Source organism: Microcebus murinus, chromosome 11, assembly GCF_040939455.1.
Source record: "Microcebus murinus isolate Inina chromosome 11, M.murinus_Inina_mat1.0, whole genome shotgun sequence".
Lineage (NCBI taxonomy): Eukaryota > Metazoa > Chordata > Mammalia > Primates > Cheirogaleidae > Microcebus > Microcebus murinus.
In genome coordinates this window covers 24,364,530-24,376,704 of record NC_134114.1, presented here as the reverse complement: position 1 = coordinate 24,376,704, position 12,175 = coordinate 24,364,530, and the positions used below count along the sequence as shown (strand labels likewise).

General features: G+C 43.8%; 1 protein-coding gene across 4 annotated transcripts in view; it reads right to left on the bottom strand.

Annotated features, from left to right (window-relative positions):
- PDZD2 (PDZ domain containing 2) overlaps positions 1-12,175 on the bottom strand; it is a 369,690-nt gene that overhangs the window by 100,599 nt on the left and 256,916 nt on the right. The window lies entirely within an intron of this gene.

The window sequence follows — 12,175 nt, the reverse complement described above, 5'->3', positions numbered from 1 at the left end:
GTGATTCCAAAGCTCATACTGCGCCCACCGTGCAATTCTACTCTTGCAGTCATTAACTAATAAACTAATATGCTTTAGTTTCCTCATCTGTAAAGGGAGGCTGTTCAAATGGATCATCTCTCAGTTGCTTTCACATTCCAATAATTGTGAACACCTGTTTCCCAGGAAGAGATCTGGGCATAAGGGAGCAAGCCATCCCAACAGGATTAATCCAGTGCAGGGACAAAACATGAACCTAGAAAAACAAACATTCACTTTACATCCAAGTTGTCCTAGACCTCCTGGATGTTTACCATCAACCCAAAAGAGATTTAGCCTGGAGAGGCAATTCATTTAAAATTGCTTTTGGGAATCCACCTTTTATACCAAAGCTCTGAGCAACTTGATGGGTTGTATGTAGAGAACATTTTTTTGGTACCAAAAAGGCTGGGCCATTGATTCAGAGTACAAGATCTGAAATATCTTTCCCCTCCAGTCTCATGGAAGCTCCAAGAACCTGGGAAGGGGCCTATGACCGAGAGTGTTTTACTACTTCTGCAGGGTCCACACTGTGCAAAATGACAAAGCCCAAAGGAGTTTATCTTTGTTCAGCACTATCTCTCTGTCCTCTCCTGGCTTCCTAGCAATAAATAAGATCCTGACACCTTAAAGGAACTGTATGACAGGTTATTTTATTCCTTCCTGGACACTGAATTTTCTAAGGTCATCCCGAAGACAAAGTGTAATGAATAAATTATGGACACTGTAGCAAGCGGGTGACTTTAGGTATCGGGTAATTTTCTTATAATTCTTCAAATCACTTTGAATGTGGTATGCCCACTTCCCCTATCCATGTGTTTAAACGATTTACCTAACTTTTCCAACACCTTCTAGCTCATTCATACATCCAAGTCCCTTTTTCTGTTCAGTAGGATTCTTACCCGGCATTAGAATCTTTACACTAAACTCCAAAGTCAGTTTTGAGAAAGAAGAAACGGAAGACAATCATGTGAGTTAGAAAACCAAAAGGCTTTCTCTTCAGAAACAGGTGTGATTAGTCTTTCAGAAACTTCTCTATCACATAATATTTTTATTTTTCCTGCAAATTTGAGATTTTCCTCTGGCACATAAAATGATTAATTCAATTAAAATTTGACTTTGACCCTCCCAAGATGACCTTAAGGGAAAAGAGGAAAGAGCAGTGAATCCAGAAAGGAGGCTCTGCGTTCTAGCCTAGACCTTTCCTACTGAAATATGTGGGAGTTCTTCACTTGGCCTTTTCTGAAAATCTCAGTTCCTCCTCCCTTTCCTCTTCTCCGAAAGAGAGTTTTGAGCAACGCCTCTGGTCTTTGATGTTCTGCATAATTTGGAGTCCGGGTTCTCCAAGGATGAAAGGCCTGGGAAGGGGATGGCAGGTGAAGTTGGGGGCTTGGGAAAGCGGGAGGGATGAAGCTGCCTGGAGTTTGAAGACCGGTAAAGACAGGGAGATAGCAGATAAGAAAGGGGCAAATACAGGGAGATGTCAGAAGCCAGAGACACACATAATTTATCTATGCCCGATTCTATCAAAAGAGGGCTTGAGGCAACTGTACAATTTTGCTATTTTGACTGTTTTGCCAAAAGCTTTGGAAGGAACAATTTCAAGATGCCTCTGAAAATCATCTTGGGCATTCAGCCATCGATTACTGATGCCTGGCACACAGTGGGAGCCCAGGGGGGTGCTGCCAAGCTGAGCCTTGGGCGTATAAGTGTGTGCAATTCAAAGTAACTTGGATCGCCACCACTGAGCACTGGCCTGTACGCTACGACGCCATGACAACATTGTGTAACTCAAAAAACACATTGGAGAATTCTGGAACTCAGACTTTTCACCCAAGCAGACACTCCTACTTCATCTGAGTATGTCAGGTCCCCAGTATGGACCACAGGAGTTAAACACTGACTGCAAGAGGCTGTTTATAGTTGAGTTATTATGGCAGGGTCTGGATTTTATGGAAAAGCACCAGCTGCTAACAGCCACCTTGTTTAACACACAGGACAAATGGAGATCAATTGTCTTGCCCACAATCTTCTCTCCCCTAAGTAGTAATGGGAGGCTGAAAAGCAGTTTGTGGTCTTTTAAAAACCTGCAAAGCCTAATTAACCCAGAGGGCTGTCTGAAGCTGTAAATCTATAGGTTCCCAGAGAACAACTGGTTGAGAGAAGTGTTAAATATATACAGATTAACTTCCCAGAGAAGTCTTGGCTGGGAAACAGGAGGAGGCAAGTTTGGACAGCTCCGTATGAGGGGAGAGGGCCCAGACTGCCAAGAGCATCTCTCTCAGGTGTTGCCTCCCAGCGACCTTGAATTTGGGGCACACTTCTCACAGATTCCACAGCCCTCCCTGGAAAGAGTCAAACTGCCTTCGGGGGACTGCAGGTGGAATTTTGGGGGGCTGAATACTGTACTGACAAGTGTGATTGAAATTCTTGGTGTGGTCATGAGACCTTTTCTGAAGGCAATCCATCAACTTCTTTGCTAGTACGGTCAGAGAGAGATGGAGGAAGATGAGGTTCAGGTACATGAGGCTTTGAAAATAAATGAGTCTAGACTTAGGAGGTGACATGACTAGAACGGTGCATTCCAACTGCCAGATGAAGGAGCAGCCTGAGGAAGCCACTTTCTGCTACACTTCTATCTCCTCTACTCAGCACAAATGGCCAGCACTCAGCAACTCCCCTCCTCCCAACCTTATCTGGCATCTAGAGTAGGGAATATGGATAAAAGAATATGTTTTATTATAAAATGTGTACATTTAATTATCTTTATCATACAGTTTAGATTGGGAGACATACGTTGAGAGTAAAGATTTCATCAGGGTAAATATTTGAACATTTTTCCCTGACACAGTATTAACCATTTAGACCCAACTCAAATGATCCAAGACCAAAACTTTTTACCACCACATGGTTTAGTAGCAAAATTTAAATCATACCCATTTATATACCAGGACAGAGAGGTTCATGATGCCCTGAGGGAACTGGGCTTAGGAAAACAGTGCAAAGATGCTGATACTCTGGTTACTATTATCTCTGAGAGTAATGAACATTCTTTGTGTCTAACCCAGGAGTCTCATGTCTTCTGCCAATATCCACAAAACTGTGAGGCTAACTTGGTAGCTTACTAGTAGGGTAACATCATAGTTCTTGATATACAGCAGGACAATACACAGAATAATAATTCAATTTATAATTGGTCTTGTTCCCCAACATTAAACTTTTAAAAGGAGCTCAATGATATGTTATTTTCGACACCAACAACTAAGAAATATAAACCAATAGGCATCTTAAAATCAAATCAATATTGAAAATAAAGTTTTAAGGCAGAATCAAATAGAGGTAGAATTACACTAAGAAGAGTAAGAAAGAAGGTAGATATTCCAGGCTACGATTCCACAGCACCCTGATTAAACTCAGGGTGTCAGCCTCTAAGGCTGCAGCTACATTTATGTCCATCAGAATCAAGTGTACACCCTTCCACCCTTTCCCTGGTTAAATTCCATCTCTCGCAACCATTGGACCATCAACTGCAATGTCCCTTCCGTGCTGAAACAGAACTGGTTCCCTTTTTGTTCCCTGCTAAGAGCTTCTAGATATAAAGGAGTGGAATGGGGGGTAACTACAGAAAACACTGGATAAAAAGCAGCTAAATCATATGATCAATGGAAAAAACATTTTGATTTCCATGCAACAAGGTATCCCTCTTTTTCATATTTATCTTGAAAGTTCACATCTTAAACTATCAAGATTAACTTAAATCCACAACGCTTACAGCAAAGTATCTCTCCATTAGGGTGCATCATACATTTCAACTCCAATAAAGGTTAACATGAAGGAAATAGAAGCAAGGCCCTTTCTATCCTAGAGCAGTAAGCAGACATGAAGATTCAGTTTCCTCAAAGGTTTTCACGTACCTCATTTCTGTATGAATCAATAACAGCTTTTTAAAGCAACCATATGCCTGTTGGAAATAGGAATTCAGAAGCTAAATGAAGTAGAAAATACTTGATGAACAGAGAGAACTGATCTTATAAGACATACTGCACAGATACTGGCCCCACAAAGAGAATCTTTAGGCTTCTATTTGCAAGTGATTACATTTCTTTATGAAATTACTGTGAGTGGATCAGGGTTTCTTGTACCTACGTAAAATTAGCCTGCGGACTATCCACCATCAAATTAGAACTCCAGCCACACAGCTTTGCCAACTAACTCCTCCTGATGATGCTGGTCCCATTTTTCCTGGGTGGGTGGGGACAACGGGGAGTGCTGGCAAAGTCAGACTCTGCTACACATGAATGAGTCAATGTCACCTCACCAGGGAATCCAGGAGCATCAGGAGATGTACGTGGGAACTCATTTCACTTTTTCATGACACAATGCTGTTTTTTTTTCTGTTTATAAAATTACTACTTGCTCATTACAAATTCACTCATTCATTCATTCAGCCAATACTACGGAATACCTACTATATGCCAGACACTTTTCGAGGCATTTAGGGGTACAGAAGTGAACAAAGATTCCTGTCTTTGTGGAGCTTACGATCTAGTAGGGGCAGGCAGTAAACAACACGCCTATTACAGTAAGAGACCAACTATAAAGTATGTTACAAGGTGACACATGCTATGGAAAATAGAAAACACTTAGCAGGATAAAACCCCTCAAATATGCCAGGGGTTGGAAGAGTCAGGTTAAAGTTTTAAATTCTGTGGTTAAGGTAGACCCACTGGGAAGACTGCAAGGTGCCATCTTGGAGGCAGAGACCATACCCTCACTAGACATCAAAACTGCTGACACCTTGATATTGGACTTCCTGGTCTCCAGAACTATGAGAAATAAATTTATGCTCTTATAAATCACCTAATCTGTGGTATTTTTGTTATAGCATCATCAAAGGACTAAGACAGATAGTGTCTATGTGTTTGACTTGAACAGCTGTAAGAATGGAGATGACATTACCTAAGGCTTTAGAACAGCTTTTTGGGGTTGGGGCTATATGACCCATTCTGAATACACAGATATATTCTGGAGTTAAGTTCTGGGGATCTTAAGTTTGAGATGCCCATTGGTTGCTGTGTGACCAGCCGGATATCTGAATCTGGAGGAAAAAAATGTGGAAAGTGTCAGCACACTGATGGGTAAAGTCTCCTGAAGATAAATCCCTTTCGATGAACTTCCTAGGTCAAAGTTCTTGTGGGTCATAAGCACATTCAAGTTTTTCTATGTGTACTGTCAGACTTTCTTTCAGAAAGGTGGTAATGATTTAGAATCCCACCAGAAGTGTCTTAGAGAATCCACCTATTCCTGAATATCATTGCTCTTTTCAAACTCTGCCACTCTGATAGTCAAAAACTACCTCGCCTCACTTCAATTTGCAAGTCAGTGATGGCTACTGAGGTCAAAATTCTCAGTTATCATTTGTCTTCTTCATTGCCTATTTACACCCTTTGTAAAAATCTTCAATTTGTGTTCCCTCATGCACCAGTACAGTGGCACCACAAAAAATGCTGGTCAATGAGAAGATTCCTGTTTTTTAAGGGAAAAAAGGCTCTTAAAAATGACTTTATTGAGCTATATCTTACATATATAATTCAACCCATTTCAAATATACAATTCAATGATTTTTAGGAAGTTTACCAAGTTATGCAACCATCGCCATAAATCAGCTTTAATATTTTCATCACCCCAGTAAGATCCCTCGTGTCCATTTGCAGTTAATGCTCATTCCCATCCCAGCCACTGCTCTCTCTGTAAGCATATAGATCTGCCTTTTCCAGACATTTCATATAATGGGATTATACAGTAGTGGTCTTCTGTGTCTTCTTGCTTTAAAGTGACTCCTTACTCACCAGAATTTAACCTCTTCTGCATCTTCTCTGCCATTTACTCCTACAAAAATCTCAACTTGTGCAAACATGCCCTTTTGAAGATATCTTACTTTCCTTCAGATCATGCCCCATTACCCTGAGATGGACCTCACTGCCCTGCTAGAATCTCCATTTCTCCTTACATTAGTCCAGTGGATACCCCCCATTCCATCTAGGTCAGGCTATGGATCCCCTGGCAGCCCCTTATACCTTCCAAGTTTGCTCATGTGAGCCTGCTTCACTGGAGAAGGCATTCATTCTCTCCCATCTGGTCTCCTACATTTTTCCCACTGTCACCATAAGCCAACTCCACTTTGTCATCATAAAACCAAATCTTTCATTAACAAAAGTTTCAAACACTACGCTAATAGTATATGGTATGTATTTCTTTTAGTTTATTTGGGCTGCTATAACCAATGACCAGAAACTGGGTGGCTTATAAACAACAAATTTATTTCTCACAATGCTGGAGGCTGGAAGTCCAAGATAAAGGTACCAGCAGATTCAATGTCTGGTGGGGACCTGCTTCGTGGTTCACAGATGGTGGCTTCTTCTTCCTTACATGGTAGAAGAGCCAATAAGCTCTCTGGAGTCTCTTTTATAAGGGCAGGCACTAATCCCTTTTATGAGGGCCCCACCCTCATGACCTAATCACCTGGGCTTGGTCAGTCCAAGGCCCCACCTCCAAATATTATCACATTGGGGATTAGGTTTTAACCCATGAATGTTGGGTGGACAGAATAGTCTACAGCAGTATAATATGCTAATATATTCATATTATTATGCATTCACACCAACGGCATTTCATTTTTTATTCTCTCCACATATGTGTGTCCAGGTCTCTTCTGTACTTCCTTTGCCTGACTCAGGCTAATAAGCTTCCCACCCTCCCACCCCTGCCCTGTTTCCTGGACCAGCCAAAAACACTTATTTCATGTCATAGGGGTCTTTGCTATGACTTGTCCCTGAGAGCTGAAGATTGGCCAAGACTGAGAAATAGAAAACCTACGGCAGCATCCTGAGCTCTGCCCTGCCAGGTGCACTGCTCATGGCAATTCTTGTGCTTGCCACATACAGGGTTGCCCTTGGCCTTGCCTTGGAAGAGGCTTTTATCAACGCTCAGGAACAGCTAAAGCAAGATCGTGTCTCAGAAATGATGTTGGATTTATTTTCTAGCCTCAGGGCCACTGCACCTAGAAAACGTGTCAAAGATGACCCAGGGACTGAGGTGCACACTGCCCCTGCCACATCCTCATGTTCCTCCTTAGTGAAAGCTGCTGGAAGCCACGAGAGCAACACATTCTCCCTTCCTACCCTCCTTCCTCCAACCAGCCAAATCCGACCATCACAACTGGCCAGTAATCCCCAAGCTCGCCCAGTCCACCTTTCAAAAGGTGACCGCCCCCTTGCCTTCCTCAGAGGTGACTCTGGAGGGAGATTCCTGTGGGTCTGCGCATCTCAGAACACACTTGGTACTCTCATACAATAATGCGAACATTGACGGCATGTCTGTACCCTCCATTCCCACCCCTTTCAAGTGGATCCAGCTCCATCTTGAAACAATTTCCCCAGCACGCCTTAGTCCTTCCTGGGTCTGTTCCATCGGCTTGGCCGGAGCCTGCCCCCACCTCGCGCCAAGCCTGGTTTCACTTATGTCAAAACAACTTTCATCAAAACAGTGGGCTTCTTTTCTGAATTTCTTCTAGTTTTGAAGTCAGCAGAGAAGAGATACTTAAGAAATTGCAAAATGACTATCCCCCCAACCCCCATCAACACGTTATGCCTAATGTCATACACTAGCCTTCTCCTGAATTTCTCCCATACAGTGTACTGAGGAGTTTTTAAGATCTGATTTTCGTTTTTCTTTCTTCTCAGAGGCTCTCTGGCAGGCCGGGCTGGCAAGTCTCATGATCTATCAAGGTTCAAGCGGACTGACTTGGTAAGTTTTGTGACCTTCCTTCCCAAGCAAAGGGTACTCCTCAGGAGCCAGATTTGTTGGATATTTTCCCTGTTGTTCATCCATCTTCATGGTCCTTTAGGACTCTTCTTGATTTAGAGGACTCAGATTATAAGAAAGCCAAATCAACAGAACCCTGGCCTAGAAAAACAGAGAAGCCCTGTCTTCACAGATGTGGATAGAACAACTTTTAAATCTTGGCTTCCCATCACCGCGGTCGTCATGTGTCTGTTGACCAGCTGTAACTGTGACATGGTTCACACTCTCTCTGCACACCCTGGTTCTCAGTTGTGTTCAGACAAGGAAAATGCAGAGGCATTTGCATTTATCTCTGGGGATTTTAAAAATATCTGTAAGTGAAGCATTAAGTAAACCCTAAATTTCTAGATATATAAGCACAACCACTGAAAATGCAAAGCTTGCTTTTAATGATGTATTTATATTAGATGTTCCAAAAACCACTGCGGGCTTTATAATAGACATGGGGGATGGGTCCTAATATTGATTAAATTGTAACTATACTCTGTGTACTGGGTTGACTGTATAAAGATATTACCTCATTTTAATCTAAAACAACCCTATTAAAGTAGAATTTATGACCTACCTTTTAGAGATGAGAAAACTGAGGCTTAAAGAGATTAACTTGCCCAAGATCATAGAGCTGGTAAGAGTAGCATTGGGATTCAACTCTTCATCTGTCTGATTCCAGAAAGACTCTGACAATCATCTTGGGAATTAATTCTGCATAGGCCCATCCTAATGCTGCTCATTCTGACAAGGGAAAAGGGCTGTAACTTCTAACAGCCCCAGGCAGCCTCTCCCCACATTAACATCATAAGGGATTCTGCTTTCATGTTATGTTAACACCCAAAATATGTCTCACACCCATTAAGAAAAGGGCTTTAGGGAAAATAAGAGGTATTTTCAGGCAGGCTCACATGACAGTGGTTTCTCAGGGTGTGGGTGGAAGTGACCAACTGCCTCATTCCATCTCTCAGTTATATGCCTGAGTGAGTTCCTAAGAATTCTAGAAATAACCTGCTGTGATTACCTAGAATCAGAGGACTGAGGACCCAACCTGGCCCCAAGTCCAGTGAAGGCCAAGCAAAATGGCAAACACAGGACAGGCCCCTCCGATCCTGGCCTCTCTCCTCCTGGTGCTCAGTCACTTTGTCCCCTTCCCGCACCCCCCACGGTGATCCCACTCCAGACCAGACTGTCTCAGGCACAACTGTGCACCAGAGACTCCTCCCTCTGCAATGATCAGCCCTAGCTGGTTAGCTCTAGTCTGCACGCACCTGTAAGCAAGAAGTATCTTAATACCACCTTCCTTGTTCTTGTGGATTCTTGTGGAAGACAATGGGCTGTCGGGTGGTGATGGGCCAACAGGAATCAGAACAAGGGAGGGGCAGGCAAATCCCTGGGCCACACGCCACAGAGAAGCACCACTCAGACCTGCCTTCAAGTAAGGACTTGCTGTCCAGTTGGTGACTGGTGTAGTTAGCCCATGACCTCCAGATGTGAGCTTCACCTGGATCTACCTCAGCTTTCAAGTCAAGGTCACAATCTTCAGGGGTAATTCCCGGCCAAAGGCTGGGGAAGGTGGGGACATCAGGCTTGGCCATTTCCCCTTAAGGGTCTGCTTCTCGGTGCTGCTCCCCCTGCCCAGTCCTGATTTCTCCCGGATCTTTCTACAGGTGTTATCCCAATGGTTTGCACTCTTTGCTCCAACTCAGTGTCTGCTTCCTGCAGAGCCCAGCGTGAGGGGGGCAACTTTATGAGAATAACAAAGTAACTCCCAAAAAGGAGATGATGGGAAGTATAACAGTAGTCAGGAATGGTTAGGACTCTGCTAATCAGGATATAAAAGAAGCTGGCAGAGGCATATTTGAGAAGTCAAGTTGGATGAATGGCTTCACAAACATTTCCTTTAAATCTGTTGGCTGGTACCAGGAAAAACCAACAAAAGGCTCCTTCTGGTTGGGATTCTCTGTACTTAATACCTAAAGAGCTTTATCAAAATTTACCTGAATATCAATTATTTGGAGCAAGATTGTCCTTGGGTCAGGTCTCGGCACTGCCACTTGGGCAAGACAGGTAACTTCTGAGACTAGTCCCTTGGCTCACCTATCCATGAGTTGTTGGAGGACTAAAGGGGAAAATGGACTAGAATGGCTGTGTTCTCACCTGGCATAGAGTAAATGCCAGTAAATGTTAGTTCCTTACCATATCAGGAATTTGCTGGGCAATCATAGGTCGACAAGTTAAACTTGTCTACTGTGACTGACCAGGTTGGAATCCCTGAAAAGTGAATTCACAAAAGGGAGTGGTCAAAACCAATTTTCTGGTAAGAATGGGGTGCAAAGAAGCATAGTCAAGTCAGGGGAAAGGGTTCTCTGCAAGAATCAGCTTCGCAGGGACAAGCAGGGAGTCAGAAAAGGATTCCAAAACTCAAGATAGGAAAAGGTAGGGTGAATGTGCCTTAGAGACGGGGCCCAGCTGTTGGCTTCTTGAGGCAAAGAGGCATTTTGAGGATCACGTAGACCTGAGTCATTGTGCTGAGAAGGATGTGGCTGTATGTGTGCATGTGTGCACACGTGTGCTAGGAGAAATCACAGTAGTGTAGACAATGAGCATAGAATACAGATTAACTGCAGGCCACACTCTCTGCCATAGAGAGGTGAGACAGATGTCTCTCAAAACACAGACTAACTTGGTGGCTTCTGATTTTATTTTCCCATCCATCTGGCCGGGGTCTCACTCCCAACTCTGGCCTGACCTGAACTCCCAGGTGGTCCCAGAGGTCCTGGAATTGCCCCAGGGCTCAAGGTGGCATCTGTGAGGCTGCCCACCATGACCAGGCTTCCAGATCTCAGGCTGCTCCCTCTGACAGACGTGACTGCCACGAATAAATTAGACGCACGTGTGTGTGTGAGGAGAGACTGCCTCTCTGGGCACCCAGCCTGTCCTGACCGACCAGTTGTAACAACTGTTCTCCTATTTTTCCTCCTTTTATTACAAATATTTAGACAACAACCCTCCCTTTTGGTTCATCTGCCTTCTTTAAAAGGGCTTTTTCCACTTTTCTGAGGCAGGAGTTTCAAAAGCTTTGTTGTTTTAATATGAAATGTTTTGACATATTACAATGGTGTCAGATAGTCAACATTACGATGTTTGTTAATTGTCTGGAGAACGTCTCCACAGACACACAATCCCAACTTTGGAGGAAACACCCCCAGCACGAACAGCGGGCCCCTCTGCTCTGGTACCGCCAGGCTTCAGATGCACAAGCAGGTGTGGGGTTTTGAGTCACAAACATGTTTTAGGATATCAGGAACTCATTCCATTACCAAGTGTTCTCAGCAGGAAGCAGCTGGCAGACGGCATGCTTTAGACTTGGAACCCTCCTATTTAGAGCCAACAGAAAACATCCAAAAACAAAATTGAAGCCATGGGCTGTCTGGAAAAATAAACACCCTGAAAAGTTATTTCTTGAACTGCACACCAGTAAGAGTGGGATCTGGAAGAATCTGGAAGTGGGGGAGAAACAAAAGCATTGGACCAGACAGATATTCTCGAATCTCTAGGGTAAAAAGCAAGAGAGCTTTCCACCGTGGGCACCATTCCATCTAGACACACAGAGAAAGGGGCATCTTCACTGGTTCCAGCGCCCGGGCTGGGGCCGACCGCACCCACTCCCACACAGGAGCCTTGTAAGGTGGCAGCAGCTCTGATTCGGGTGCTGAGACACACAGTTCACCAGGTGCTTGAAGAGTTGGATGTGGGCTGTGGGGACACCCGGGGACGCTGCCGTGCCAGGGACAGAGCGGCGCTCAGCGACTGGGCTTTTTGCTGCTGTTGATGCCTCACATCCTGACTTCTCTTCAGAGATTTCCTCCTAAAGAGACTTACGGCAGTCCTTTGAAATCCGCTCTTTTGGCCTACTGAGAGTGTCAAGATAAGATTTATTAATTTCCCCTCCCTGTCCAACTTCCCCAAAGGATTTACATGTTGGCACCACCTGTTCTCAAAAGGGACCACTTCCAGGTACTTTGGCTTCGGGCAACAGGAGATTAGCCCAGATATGACTTAAGGAAAGAAAAGATATGCAAGCAGAGCTGTGGAAAATTTTAGCATTGTTTCTTAAAGAAGAACCGGAAAGAAGGCTTCTTTCAATTGTTGGGCACAGAATTTAGAGGGTCCCGTTTCACTGGAAACATCTTCAGGAAAACATAATTAAATATGCGACTGAGTCCAAAGGGGCGTTCTTAAAAGGTCTTCTCAAATGCCTGAAGTTCCAAATCAAAGATTCTATTAATATCAACCTTGTCTA